The sequence below is a fragment of the Spermophilus citellus genome (assembly GCF_964194105.1).
Source record: "Spermophilus citellus genome assembly, chromosome: 8".
Lineage (NCBI taxonomy): Eukaryota > Metazoa > Chordata > Mammalia > Rodentia > Sciuridae > Spermophilus > Spermophilus citellus.
Genome location: NC_138189.1, coordinates 152,039,829 through 152,052,561, shown reverse-complemented (window position 1 = coordinate 152,052,561; position 12,733 = coordinate 152,039,829). Strand labels below are relative to the sequence as shown.

The 12,733-nt window shown below is 47.8% G+C and overlaps 1 long non-coding RNA gene across 1 annotated transcript; it reads right to left on the bottom strand.

The window, feature by feature from the left end:
- Nucleotides 1-7,490: 7,490 nt before the first annotated feature.
- Nucleotides 7,491-12,451, bottom strand: LOC308654861. Its single transcript, XR_014023328.1, has 3 exons — nt 11,831-12,451; nt 9,108-9,267; nt 7,491-8,245 (listed from the first exon to the last, which is right to left on the bottom strand). It is a non-coding gene; the product is annotated as an uncharacterized lncRNA (long non-coding RNA).
- Nucleotides 12,452-12,733: the final 282 nt, after the last annotated feature.

The following is a 12,733-nucleotide window of genomic DNA, read 5'->3' as shown; positions in this document are numbered from 1 at the left end:
CAGTGATCAGTCCTCCGCCCTGGACCAAAAAGACTAAAGCACCAAAAGAGCAAAATAGGCTAAACGACAAGCAGAACTACAAAGTGGTGGGCGAGAGCCAGCCCAGGGGACCAGGCGAGAGCCAGCCCAGGGGACCAGGAGAGAGCCAGCCCAGGGGACCAGGAGAGAGCCAGCCCAGGGGACCAGGAAAGAGCCAGCCCAGAGGGGCACAGCAGTCACAGCAGCAGGGAGAGATGGCGAGGTGCTCAGCATACTTGCCAGTTCAACAAACACTAGAAATTATTTTGTTTTCAACCCAGAAAACACCGAGTCACCCTTTCTTGCCCTTGGGCCCACCATGTGGAGGTGTTTGGATTCAGGTCATTGCTCCTTCTTCCAGCTGCGTTTCCTTCTGAATCCAGGTCCTCTGCCCTCGGCTGTTAATGTCTGTATGGGCCTGGTCTGAAGACCAGTGGACTTGGAGGGCGGGTCTAGGTTCATAGGGGATAGAGCCGGGAGACTGTGCCGAGGACAAAAGGGGGCCCAGCTACGTGGCTGGACAGTTAGGGTACCACCGGGCACCGTAGGGCAAAAACATGGAAATTGTGCATAGGGGCACGTTACTGCTGAGGCCCAGAGTCCCACCAAAGCACTGTGTCGTTTTCTCATTGAATGATTTTGTTTCAGTAAAAATCAACATAAAATAGATGATTTTCTCATAAAATTCCCCCATTTTCTCCCTTTACCTTAAAAAAAATAGCAAGATGCTAATTATACAAATCTACTAAAAAAAAACTGACAAGATTTAATTGTATAAAGGGCCAACTTTCTAATTGCTAGGGTAGCCATTACTTGTTGGTAGTCAGAGTCATTTATGCTTGTACTCTTTCAGTTTTCTTCACTACCCAGGATTGAAAATATCATTTGATTTATTTACTGTGATAAGCTCGGCCACCCCTGCTCCTCCCCCTGACCTCTCCCTCCTTCTTTTCTGTCCCTTCCTTTCCTCCGTCAAATATCAACAGATGGATCCTTCAGGGGGACTTGTGCTAGGAGCAACATGGCAGTGAATCATTTTTATTTCGATGAGCTGCCCGACCTTTACCATCGTAGGTACAGTGGTGTATTTTTCACACCATATGGTTTTTGAAATACTTATAATGCTTTCTTTTGGTAAAAAGGATTTGCTTACAGATGTCAGAAATTCAAGCATGCTATTCTTGGCTCACACAATCACAATTATGCCCTCTGATGCCACCACCTTAAAAGTGACTTTGGGTTGGAATGAACCAATCAAATTTATAATGTGCGAGCCTTGTCTTCTGATTTTTGCTATCAGGGGTTTTATGCTTTCCTGGGCGGGGTCGGGGGAACAGAATAAAAACTTAGTTTACATGCTGTAAAAATTAAGAGGACATGATTTAGGATTAGAGGAGGGAGTGATTTGATTTTGGAGTCGCTGAACTGAGCTCTGGTGGTCGGGGATCTCTGGGGAAAATCCAGATATTGAAGTGACAGATTTGGGCTGAACATTTTGAGATTGCAAAAGCAGATGCACCCACAGAAGGCTTCTCAAATCAAGATGTTGCCTCAGAAGACCTTCTGGATCTCCGAGGATTTGGATTTGGCGAGAATTTTCTGTTTAGCCCAAACATGAGAATTATTCTCCTTCACACAGTCTTTAAAAAGCATGTAAAATCACCAGGCATTGAAATTTTATATAGTTGTAAAACTTATATAATGGTCTTTAAATCAGCAAAATCAATGTATAGTCTTTAAATACCTTGCATTAAGGTTAATATTTTTATGTTAATTTTCCTGGGTCTACAAATATGGTTTATTTATAGAACCTTGTTCCTTTGTTTCCACTGAATGAGTTGGAGTAGCTCATGGCTGCCAGCAGATTGATAAAGGTACATTGTGAAGGGATATTTCGACTTCAACAATAGTTCCAGAAGGTTTGAAAACTTGCACTCTTGGTATGGGATCGCTTAGGTCCTCGCTATTGGGGCACTGTTGATTATCTGCGTGCTGAGCATTTTCTTGTCTTTTTTTTTTTTAATTTTCAAACACTAGTAATAAATAACATATAGCATATTGCAGGGACATGTACTAGTTGGCTCAATTCAGGACTGATCTACATGTAACTGTAATTAAATATATCTTATTAACCTCTATAATCTTTGAATGAATCTTTGAGTCATGACTTGTAAAACTTTTACATCTCCTACTACAATACTGCTCAAATCCCTGTTCAAAATAGATTTTAAAAGCATGACAATTCTAGAAGTTATAAAAGTAAATAGAAACCTTGATTATTTGTTTGAATACGAGAAGCTGCACATAAACAATAACTGTTCATACTTTGTACCCGGATCTTAATTTGACATGATGGTATTTTTTCAGCCTTGTTTGGATATACTGGCAAACCCTAAAAACATTAGCAAATGGTACCCACACTCTTAAACCATAAAAAGAAACCTAGGTTTGTTTGCAGTTTTTTAATCTGTTGTTAATAAACTTGAAAGAACACAGACCTGTCTAATAAACACATCAAACTAATGGGTACCAGAGCAGTTGAAGAGTGTTTGCTGTTTGGTGTTTAGATTTCAGTCAGAATTAATCAACAATGGCCGGGGCCTGCTGTATTTATTAGCAGCTCTGATCCCTGTGATGCAATGCCAGGTCCCTTTGACTCACCCCAGTGAGCCTGGCAAGTTGACAGCAGGGATACATACTACATCCTCCAGTCTCACAGAGAAAGGGGAAGGAGCTCCGGATCAGAGCCCAGGGTCGGCAGGACTTTCCGGAGGCCGTGGGGAGCATCGCCCGTGCAATCGCCTGGGAACAGGAGACAATTGATTGGGGAACAGTGGGCCTTTCTGCCGGGAGAAGCCTGAGTGTGCGAGGGCTGGCAGGCCCGGCCGCGCTTGCCTCTTGTTTTACCTGTCAGGCTCCTTTCTCCCACACTGGACGTCGCGGTCATTTTCTCCCTGGGCTCTCAGCTTCCACGTTTTGGGGTGAGGAGGGGCTGCTGTGTCCGGGCAGGGTGGCTGCACTGTGCGGGGAGTAGTTCCCACAGATTTATGGGTTGCTAGAGAGTCTGTGGCAGGGCCGCCTGCAGCCACCGGCAGCCGGGGTGTCCTTTGTACAAAAGCGTCAACTTCTGAATGGGGCCTCTGGAAACAGATGTCAGATTAATCTCCAGGAGGCATTTTTTTTTCTGAGTCTCCAAAAGGACGTGCCACTTGCGCAAGAGCCGGGTTTCTAGACATTCATTTTTCAAAGTGATCTCACTTCTCCTCCACAAAGACTGCATTCTTTACTTCTCCTGTTCGGAAAATTCCAGGCCCTCGCCATTCCTCGTGCCTCTCGCCTGGGGGCATTTCCAGAGCACGTCACTTGGGGGAAGGCATCGCTTGCTGGAAGGTCTCAGTGAAGCCCGGGTCACTGTTATTCCAGGGGCCACTGTTCCTGGCCGACAAGGCCACCAAGGCCCCCCCACGGCTTCCCGCGGGAAGGGAGCCCGGCCCTGATAAGAGCTGCCCCGAAGCCTGGTGTCCTGTGCTGTCCCCTTTCTCATCCTCCCCAGAGACAGACTCTTCTCTCCTGCTATCTTGCTCTAGGCCACAGTCTTTCTTCCCCTCCCAGGGAAGGGAATTTTGAAGAAATACACGTGGAAGCGGCCATTGTTCAACTGTTTCCATGTTAAATACGAGGCTCTCTCGTCCAGAGCGCGCTCGTCACCTGGCTCTGCTTTGCTCTGTTCCACGTTTCCTCTCAGCAGATGTGAGACGTTGTGGGAAGGATGTACAACTGTTTTTTTTTTTTTTTCCTTCCTGACTTGAAAGTGTTCCACCATCAGAACAGACAGCACAGGATCTGCCTCTGTGGAATGACTTGAGCCGTCTCCAGTGCACTCCGGGACACTGCTCGCAGGGTCCACCCTTGTCACCACTGGATGCCCTGTGTGATGCGCTGGGCCGCAGACAGGGCACCTGGTCCCTCTGCAGGAGGCCGCCTGCGTCCCTGCGGGGAGGGTGTCTTTCTCTGCACCCCAGCCCTGGTCTTGTGGAGGACGTTGGTTTTGGCGTCCACAGTCACACTGCATTTTCTCCCAGGACCTGTTTTAAATTGTGCCTTGATTGTGCCCCCTGGGACAAGTCACTTGGCTCTGCACTGAATGATGTTTAAAGACCTCTGCAGGTGGCAGAGGAAACGCGCGGGTAGCCCAGGTTATTCCTTGAAAGGATAAACTAGCAGCAAGGGCCGGAGCAGGCCAGGAAGACGGCGGCTAGTGAGACGACCAGCCCCTGCTGGTCATGAGGATGAGCACAGGCACTGAGCCGTTCAGGGGCGAGGGGAGCCGCAGGCGGGCAGGGTGCTGCTCACTCAGGTGGCAGACCCGTCCCTGGGGGCCTCCCGGGGCTCCCTCGCTGCAGTGCTGGAGCGCTGGAGGGGGTCTCTGGTTCCGCTGCTGAGCATGCTCGGGGTACCCCCAGAGTCGCTGGGGCTGAGCTGCTTTACCCCGCGTGTGCGGATGCCAGGAGGGGAGAAGACAGAGGTGGACAGCCTGCGGGAGCCTCCAGCAGCTGGGGGCTCACACACCACCCCCGGCACTCCCCGCTCCCAGGGCCGACCTGCACATTGTGGTAACGCAGCTTTATTAAAAATTACACTTTATTAAAAATTACGTTTGCATACTAAACGCAAAGGCCATAAGTACTCAGAAGCAGTCAGTCCTCAGTTGAGACTCAGTGCTCTCAGGTCTTCACGCTGACCTCATGCATCTGGCGCGGTCAGCTTGTACCATATTGGTGGCTTGGAACCATCTATGAGGACAGTGGTTACACCATGGAATCAGCAAATACTACAAATCAAAACACACGCGATTGCTTTGTTTATTACCTAGACTTCAGGTGGTGGAGAAAATGTTCATAACTCAGAGTAAAATAAACAGCATTTTGTCTGTGGCACACACACACATACATACACACACACAAAATGAAAAAGTATTTTTCTTTTTTTTTGGAAATGTTTTATTTGTTCTTTTTGATTATCATGACAGTAGAATGTATTCTGACATTTCATACATACATGGAGTGTAACTTCCCATTCTTGTGGTTGTGCATAATGTGGAGGTACACTGGTCACATGTTCATAATGAACACAGTGAAGTTCTGTCTGATGCATTCCACTGTCTTTCCCATTCCTATCTCCTCTCCCTTCCTTTCATTCCCCTTTGTCTTATCCAGTGAGCTTCTATACCCCCTCCCCTTTATTGTGTGTTAGCTTCTGCATATCAGTGAGAACATTCAGCCTTTGTTCTTTTTTTGGGGGGGGATTGGCTTATTTTACTTAGCATGATATTCTTCAGTTTCACCCATTTATGGGCAAATGCCATAATTTTATTCTTCTTTATGGCTAAATAATATTCCATTGTGTATGTTTACCACATTTTATTTATTAATTCATCTGTTGAAGGGAACGTAGCTAGGTTGGTTCCATTGCTTAGTTATTGTGAATTGAGCTCCTATGAACATTGATGTGGCTGTGTCACTGTAGTATGCTGCTTTTAAGTCCTTTGGGTATATGCCTAGGAGTGGGATAACTGGGTCAAATGGTGGTTCCATTTCAAGTTTTCTGAGTAACCTACCTCCATACTGCTCTCCAGAGTGTTTGCCCCAATTTGCAGTCCCACCAGCATGTATGATGAGTCTTTCCCCCCACATCTTTGCTAACACTTATTGTTTCTTGCATTCTTGATCATTGCCATTCTGACTGGAGTGAGATGAAATCTCAGGGTAGTTTTAGTTTGCGTCTCTCTAACCTCGAGAGGTCCTGAACATTTTTTCATGTGTTTGCTGTCCAGTCGTATTTCTTTGAAGAAGCACTTTCTAGCATCCCAACCACCACCTGAACCAGCAGAGAAGCTGCTCAGTTGATCAACAGGCGTGAGCGGCGGGGTCCACAGACTTGTTGCTTCATCTTCATTTTACTTACTAACACGAACGGACACAGTTGAGCATCCTGAATCTGAGATCCAAACTCCAAAATGCTCCAAATCTGAGACTTCGAGTGCTGACATCTCCCCGCCTGACCTCTCGTGTGGGTAAGGGCTGAAATGTGAGGACACCACACAGTTGACTCTCATCCCCAGGGGCACCACCCTCCCCACCCCCTTCAGCTGTGAGGTGTCCTTTCCACACATTCATGTCCCCCACACAAACACGTGCAGGCCAGACCTGCTAGTGGGGGTCCCCACGATGCCCCTGGGGGGCTGGGACTTGTGTGCATGGTCATTCTGTGTCTTGCTTTTTCTCTGCTTGGTGACGTGGAGACATTACTGAAACTATTTAAAAAGCCGGGAGATGTCCCTAGAGGTGATAATGACGAGCACACAAGGGGACATTTGTGTTTAACTCCAGCACTTGGAGAATCTGGGCAGCAAAGTTAAGTGAGGAACAGCTTTTAGAAGACTGTGGCATGGGAATGACCTCCACAAGCCACCTGAAGACACAGATAATAAACTCTTAGGGGTCTGCGCTGAAAGTGGGGGTAGAAGTTAGCAAGAGATAGCTGCGCAAAACTAATGATGGACATCATGACTGAGAACTGGAAAAGTGGACGGGTCAGAGCTCCCGCGGGCACATGCCACTCGATGGTATGCTGATCGGGAACCAGGCAGAGGTCCACCACAGGAGCTGAAAGCCAGGGGAACTGTGGATGCTGAGCAAACTGGTTGCAGAAGTTGAAGACATGGCACTGAATTTTTAAAGATGTGATCAAGTATCTGCTGCTGACAAAGCAGTGTGTTCATTGACGAGTTGGCCAAGGTCATTGCCTGTGAAAATCTGATGCCCGAAAACATCCAGAATGCTGGGGAAACCCCCCTTTTTGGTGCTTTGCCTCACAAAGGCACTGGCTTGGCTAGCGAGGGCCCCCACGGGAGTTGCCATGGACAGAGTGCCCGAGCTGGACATGCTGATGCCGCAGGCACACCTAGCCGAGCAGGGTGTCATGAGCAGAAGCTCACGTCCCCACTGTTTTGATACCAGCCCACTGTCTGCCGACAAGAGCCTCGCTCACCAGACACAACTTTTCTGGTTGGTTATGTTTTGTGCTAGCAGTCGCTGCTCCTGCAGGGGAGCTGGGACACCAATAAGGGAGGGTCTTGTTGTTCCTTGACCACTGCTCTGCTCGGCCTCCAGCTGATACTCAAGAAAACCTCTGGGCCATGTCCTTCTCCAAGCGGGACTTGACTCACTCAGCCCTGCGCACGGGTGTTCTAGATGGATGAAGGGTCCGTGCAAAACCACTCAGCCAGCAGCCGGCCAGCAGCCGGCCAGCAGCCGGCCAGCAGCGGGAGCAGAGGCACTGGGTGGGTGGGTTTGAGAACTTCACCATGACAGAGGCCCGGGGCTCAGTGGCTGAAGACGGGCGGTGCCTGCCAGGCGTGCATGCAGGCCGGCGCTGTGTGCCGTGGCGAGGAGGATCAAGGCAGTGAGTCTCGAGGACTGGATGTCCAGGGACGAGGAGGCCTCGTGCCACCTCCTTGCACCAGAGTCCTCAGTGAGCTGGGAGAGGTGCCATGAGAGGCTTTCAACACGAGGCTCCAGCTCCTGATGAAGATGGTAAAGCTGCCCAAATGGTTCCCAGTGGGCGGTCGAGATGGGAGTGAAGACGGAGATGACAGTGTCAACACTGTGGAGAGGGGGCCCGGGTGGACGAGTGCGGTGGGCTCACTGAGGGGCCGGAGCCGTGCTTCGTGACACAGCGAGAAGCATGTGAGCCTGTGAAGCCAGAGAGCCTTCTAGAGCCTTCTAGACCCGACGGCTCTGGAGGAAGTCCCTGGAAGCTGCTCTGCAAGGACCCGCCCCATCCCAGAGCCTAAGCTGCTTCTCGCCCCAGGACAGCGGCCTGCGTGGCTCCCTTTCCATCAGCGCCCAGCAGCGGAGGCTGCGCTGCCCTAGTCTGTAGCCGCTGCTGCCCAACAGCAGAGCAGCCCTGGGCCCTGCACACAGTCACCTGCACAGTGTGTTCATGGACAGCCACGTTCTCTGCTGCCCAGAGCTTCTGCGTAAGGGAGTAGAAGTTGGCCGTGGCCCACGGCTGCCACACAGATCCATCAGGGACGTGGTGGTGCTGAGATGCCACACCGGTGCTCCCTGATGTGTCAACGGACCCAACTTTGCTTCACGTTATAAAATTAGTAAAAATATTGTGAGATTTTACCTTCAGGCTTTTTGTGCTGTATAACGTGCATCTGAAACACAAATGAATTTCACGTTTAAACCTGAGACCCATCCCTGGGAGTCTCCCCAGGACAGCTCATCACGCACATGCAGGTATTCCAGAATTGAAAAGAAATCCGAATCCCTGTGGTTCTAAGCACTTCAGGTTAGGGTTGTTCATCTTGGTCCCTAAACATCATGTCACTGTCACACTTCTCAGTCACAGTCATAGGTTGGGTTTGAGTCAAACAAAACTCAATAGAAGCCTCTGTGATAATCAGTTGACTACATGGATTTCACACAATTATTTTGTTATTTTGCTGTTTTTTAAGCTGTGTGTTATATATCCTTTAATAAAATTTCTACTACACTTATGTCTATTGCGGACACAAAATGCAAATTATATTTTTAGGATAGTCAACCATGGTTACCACGCCCCTCGCACTTCACAAAGCCCTGGTGGGATTTCTCCTAAATTGCATCTAGACCTTGTAGGGCATGATGTAACGTTGGGGCATGTGGCATCAGAAAAGAGGAAAATTAACTTGCTGTCTGCTACCCGCTTCCCAGTCCTGGGGCCACATGTGGCTAAGAGAGCACCTAGCGATTAGCCAGAATTGCCATGGGTTCTGATGAAGAATCGGACCCCCTCTAGGATAGGCTCCGAACCCTTCTGCCCTCAGACAGCTCCTGTCTCCCATTACTGCCTATAGGATGGGTGTACACGTGAACTCTCCCCACCCTGCTGATCTTTACCCTGATTGCCTCCTGTACATTACATTAGCTGTGTGTGTTTTCTCAATAAATGAGATCCTGCTTTGACGGTTGTCCCTGGTGCATCTGATTGTCCTCCTGCAAGGGAGGGCTGGGTGCTGGCGGCCAGTCGACCTTTACCTTTCTTGGTTCGTCCTGGTCCGGGCATGCTCCCCCAACCTCTCCCTCAGGCCAGGAGGGAACAGGGGGCTAAAAACCCCGACAGACCTGTCAGGAAGAACTGGGGTCCAGCAACTCGAACGCATGGATCATGTCACTGAGGCACATCTGGGTCTCAGAACTAGGAAGAAAATATTTTGAGACAGTATTTTTAAATTCAAGGTAGTTGCAGCCTCTGTTTGCCTACCTGGCTTCTCCTGTGCCAATCTCAACTGTCCTGGAAGCACTGTCCCCATTCAGAGATGCCATACTAGGGACTGGCTGTGTCCCCACCTGTCCATACACTGAAGCCTAATCCCAAGGGGACTGTTTTGGAGGCAGCATTAATAGGAGACAATAAAGGTTAAATGAGGTCCTAGTGGCAGATCCCTAACCCAAAAGGACCAGAGTTCTTATAAGAAAACGAGGAAAAACCAGAGCTCTTTCTTTATCCTTGTGTGCACAGAGGAAAGACGTGGGAGGTCAAGTCAAGCCCTCTATGAAACAGAAAGAGAGGTCTATGGAGAAACTACAATTGCCACAACTTTTTAATTTTTTAAAAATTTTTTTTAGATATAGTTGGGAACAATACCTTTATCTTATTTATTTATTTTTATGTGGTGCTGAGGATCGAACACAGTGCCTTGCACATGCTAGGTGAGCACTCTACCACTAAACCACAACTCCAGCCCCCAACTGCCAGAACTTTAATCTTGGGTTTTAACTTCCAGAATTGGAGGATGTACTTGGTGTTGTGTAAGCACCCTTCTGTGGTGATCTGTCACAGCAGCCTGAGCAAGCCAAGACAGTCGTCATCTGAAAAGAAGGAGCACAGGATCTGTACACAGATACTGATATACAGATGAGAGAAAGAAGAATAGGAGCTTGTCTTTGTTTGTTGCTATAACAAGATGCCTGAGGCTGGAACCTTATAAAGAAAAGTGGTTTATTTATCTCACAGTTTTGGTGGCTGAAAGTCTGAGATTAGGTGGCCCCATCTCTTTGGCCTCTGCTGGCTCATAACATGGGGGAGCCAAGGAAAGAGAAATGGTGGCCCAGAGAAGGTGCCAAATACAGGGGGTAGTCTCCTGGGGCAGTGCTCCAGGGACCAACAGGCCCCAGCTCCTGCAGAACCTGCCTCCTGTCACCATCACCACACAGTGACCAAGCGCGAGCAGGTGGACCTTGGGGGACATGCCCACACCACATCTGAGCCCCAGCAGAGGTCCCCTGCTCATAGTCACTGCCATCACTATGTGAGAGAGAGGAACGGCCACATTGGGCTATGCCAGCGGGCTGAAAACATGGGTCACGCATCAGTCTTGCACACTCCAAACAAATTAAAGGCAATACTATTTAACTGAAATGAGAGGTGATAGAAGACAACACGGATAGAAGAGGAGAGGGCTGGCCAGGTTTAGTGACAAAATGTACCCGGACCCAGATAAAACCATAACAAACTCTATGAAGCAGAAAGAAGACAGTAATAGATCACAACACACTGAAAATAAAAATCTAGCATAAAAATATAATGACAAAATCCAAACCCACTTGAAATTAACAACAACACAACAGAAACAACCAATTTTTAGGTCAAAGAGAACTGAAATTGCAGAGTATATGGAAAATAAAACTACTATAAAATCATAGCGTATGAGAACATCTATTATATAGCTAAAGCCATACCTGTCCACCAAATGAAATAAACTTATAAGAAATTAGGAAGAGACCAGCAAAACTGTCTTTAAGAAATCAGAAGTCAGAGGTAAATAAAGACAATAGCCAAAAGGAAAACATTAGAATACACTAGAACTAACAAGTAAATAAAGAGCCCCTAAACAACAGAGAAATCACCGGTTACTGTAATTGGACAAGAAGGTAGCAAGAATATATAGTATCAGAAATTAATTTTTATGCGGTGCTAAGGATCGAACCCAGTGCCTCACGTGAGCTAGGCAAACACTCTGCCAGTAAGCCCCAGCCCCAGCCCCTAATTTTAATTTTTTTAAATGAGAAAAGGAGTTTGATTTAGTCCATAGTTTGGGAGGCTAAAAGTCCAACCAGATTAGCGCTACCCCTCCTTTCAAAGGTCAAACTCATGATATTTTATATATTAAACTTTCAAACCATGAGAGTAGATACCAAAGCACCCTGTGGATTTCCAGAGCTGAACCGAGAAAGGTTTCCAACAGATTTTCACGAAACTACCATGACATTGAAGCCACATCCTAAGAAAAGGAATTTCATATCTGGCTTAGTAAACTGGAATCAATCCAAAGTTAAGTAATTTCATACATTTATATAGTAGAATACCACACCACTATGAAGAACGAAAATGTTCAGAACTATTTTATGTGCATATGGAGAAATCTTCAAGGTGTATTATTAAAAAAGCAAGACTCAGAACAATGCATATAATAGGCATCATTTCAACAAAAATATTCATCGACTTGTCAATGGAAGACAAGGAGCTAAGTGTTGGTGGTGGTAACTGACATCAGGACTAAGAGGAAGGATCAGGTATTACTCTGCCTTCCTCTTTATACTTAACAAACTCTACAGGCTTGTGTTAGTGTGTTATTTTCATTTAATTGCTCATCAGATACTTGGCCACCAAGTAGAATTCACATAGTCAGTGAATTGTCCAGCCACCACTCTTGGGTTCCACCACTGGTCTAGAACTTGGGGCCTGACATTTGTCTTACCCACGTGTTTTCACAGGACAGCAGGTCCTTCCTTCTTTAATAGATGGAATTTCCAGAAGAATCGTGGCTCAACATTCCACGGGAACCGGCCTGGCTCCTGGGTGGGGGGACGGAGCGTGTTTGATGCAGTGCTCCTCGGAAACGCAGGGCTGCTTTTCCATGGTGAACTGCCACTTTTCTCTCTAGCTACTTGGAGAAGCTCGACTGCACTGCACATCAGCATCGCACACTCGCTGTTGTTCCTCCATAGGTGGGATTCCTTCAGCACTCACAGAGCACTCCAGAGTTTGAGGGTCCTGGTTCTGTGGCAGCCCGGCAGTTCCCGGTGACTTAGTGTGGCTGTTGGACCGCTCACTGGCCGACCAGCACGTGACAGGCACCTGGGAAAACGTGGGGGCTCAGCTCTCTTTCAGGGTGCCATGTCAGCAGATGCCACTTGTGAATAATGGAGACCGCTTTGCTTTTCATGAGCAAAGGGGGTCTTGAGCTGTGCAATGAGAATTTCAGAGCCTGCAAGGTGCTGGTGCGGTGCTTTGACACATTGGATTGAACGATGTACAAGCCACAGGAATTCCCATCTGCAGAAAGCACTAGAGACCCAGAGGTTATTGTAAAGGTCTGAGATTTATTTTCAGTTAAAGATTTTGGGGATCCAGGTTGCCAGAGGCTCCCAGACCTGATGCTCACTTCTCTGTACTTTTAAAGGAAGATTTGTACACGTGATCCTTGGATGTAGGATTCGCCCTGCCCTGCTGCATCTGCTTAGGTGACCATAGGCACCAGTGCAGAACTCAGATGCATATCATTTTGGGGGGCATCTCAGACACATCCTAGAGCATTTAAAAACGTGGTGAGAGAATAGAAAAGCAGGAATCCTCTGGGAATCAGCCGGGGTGCTTCCCT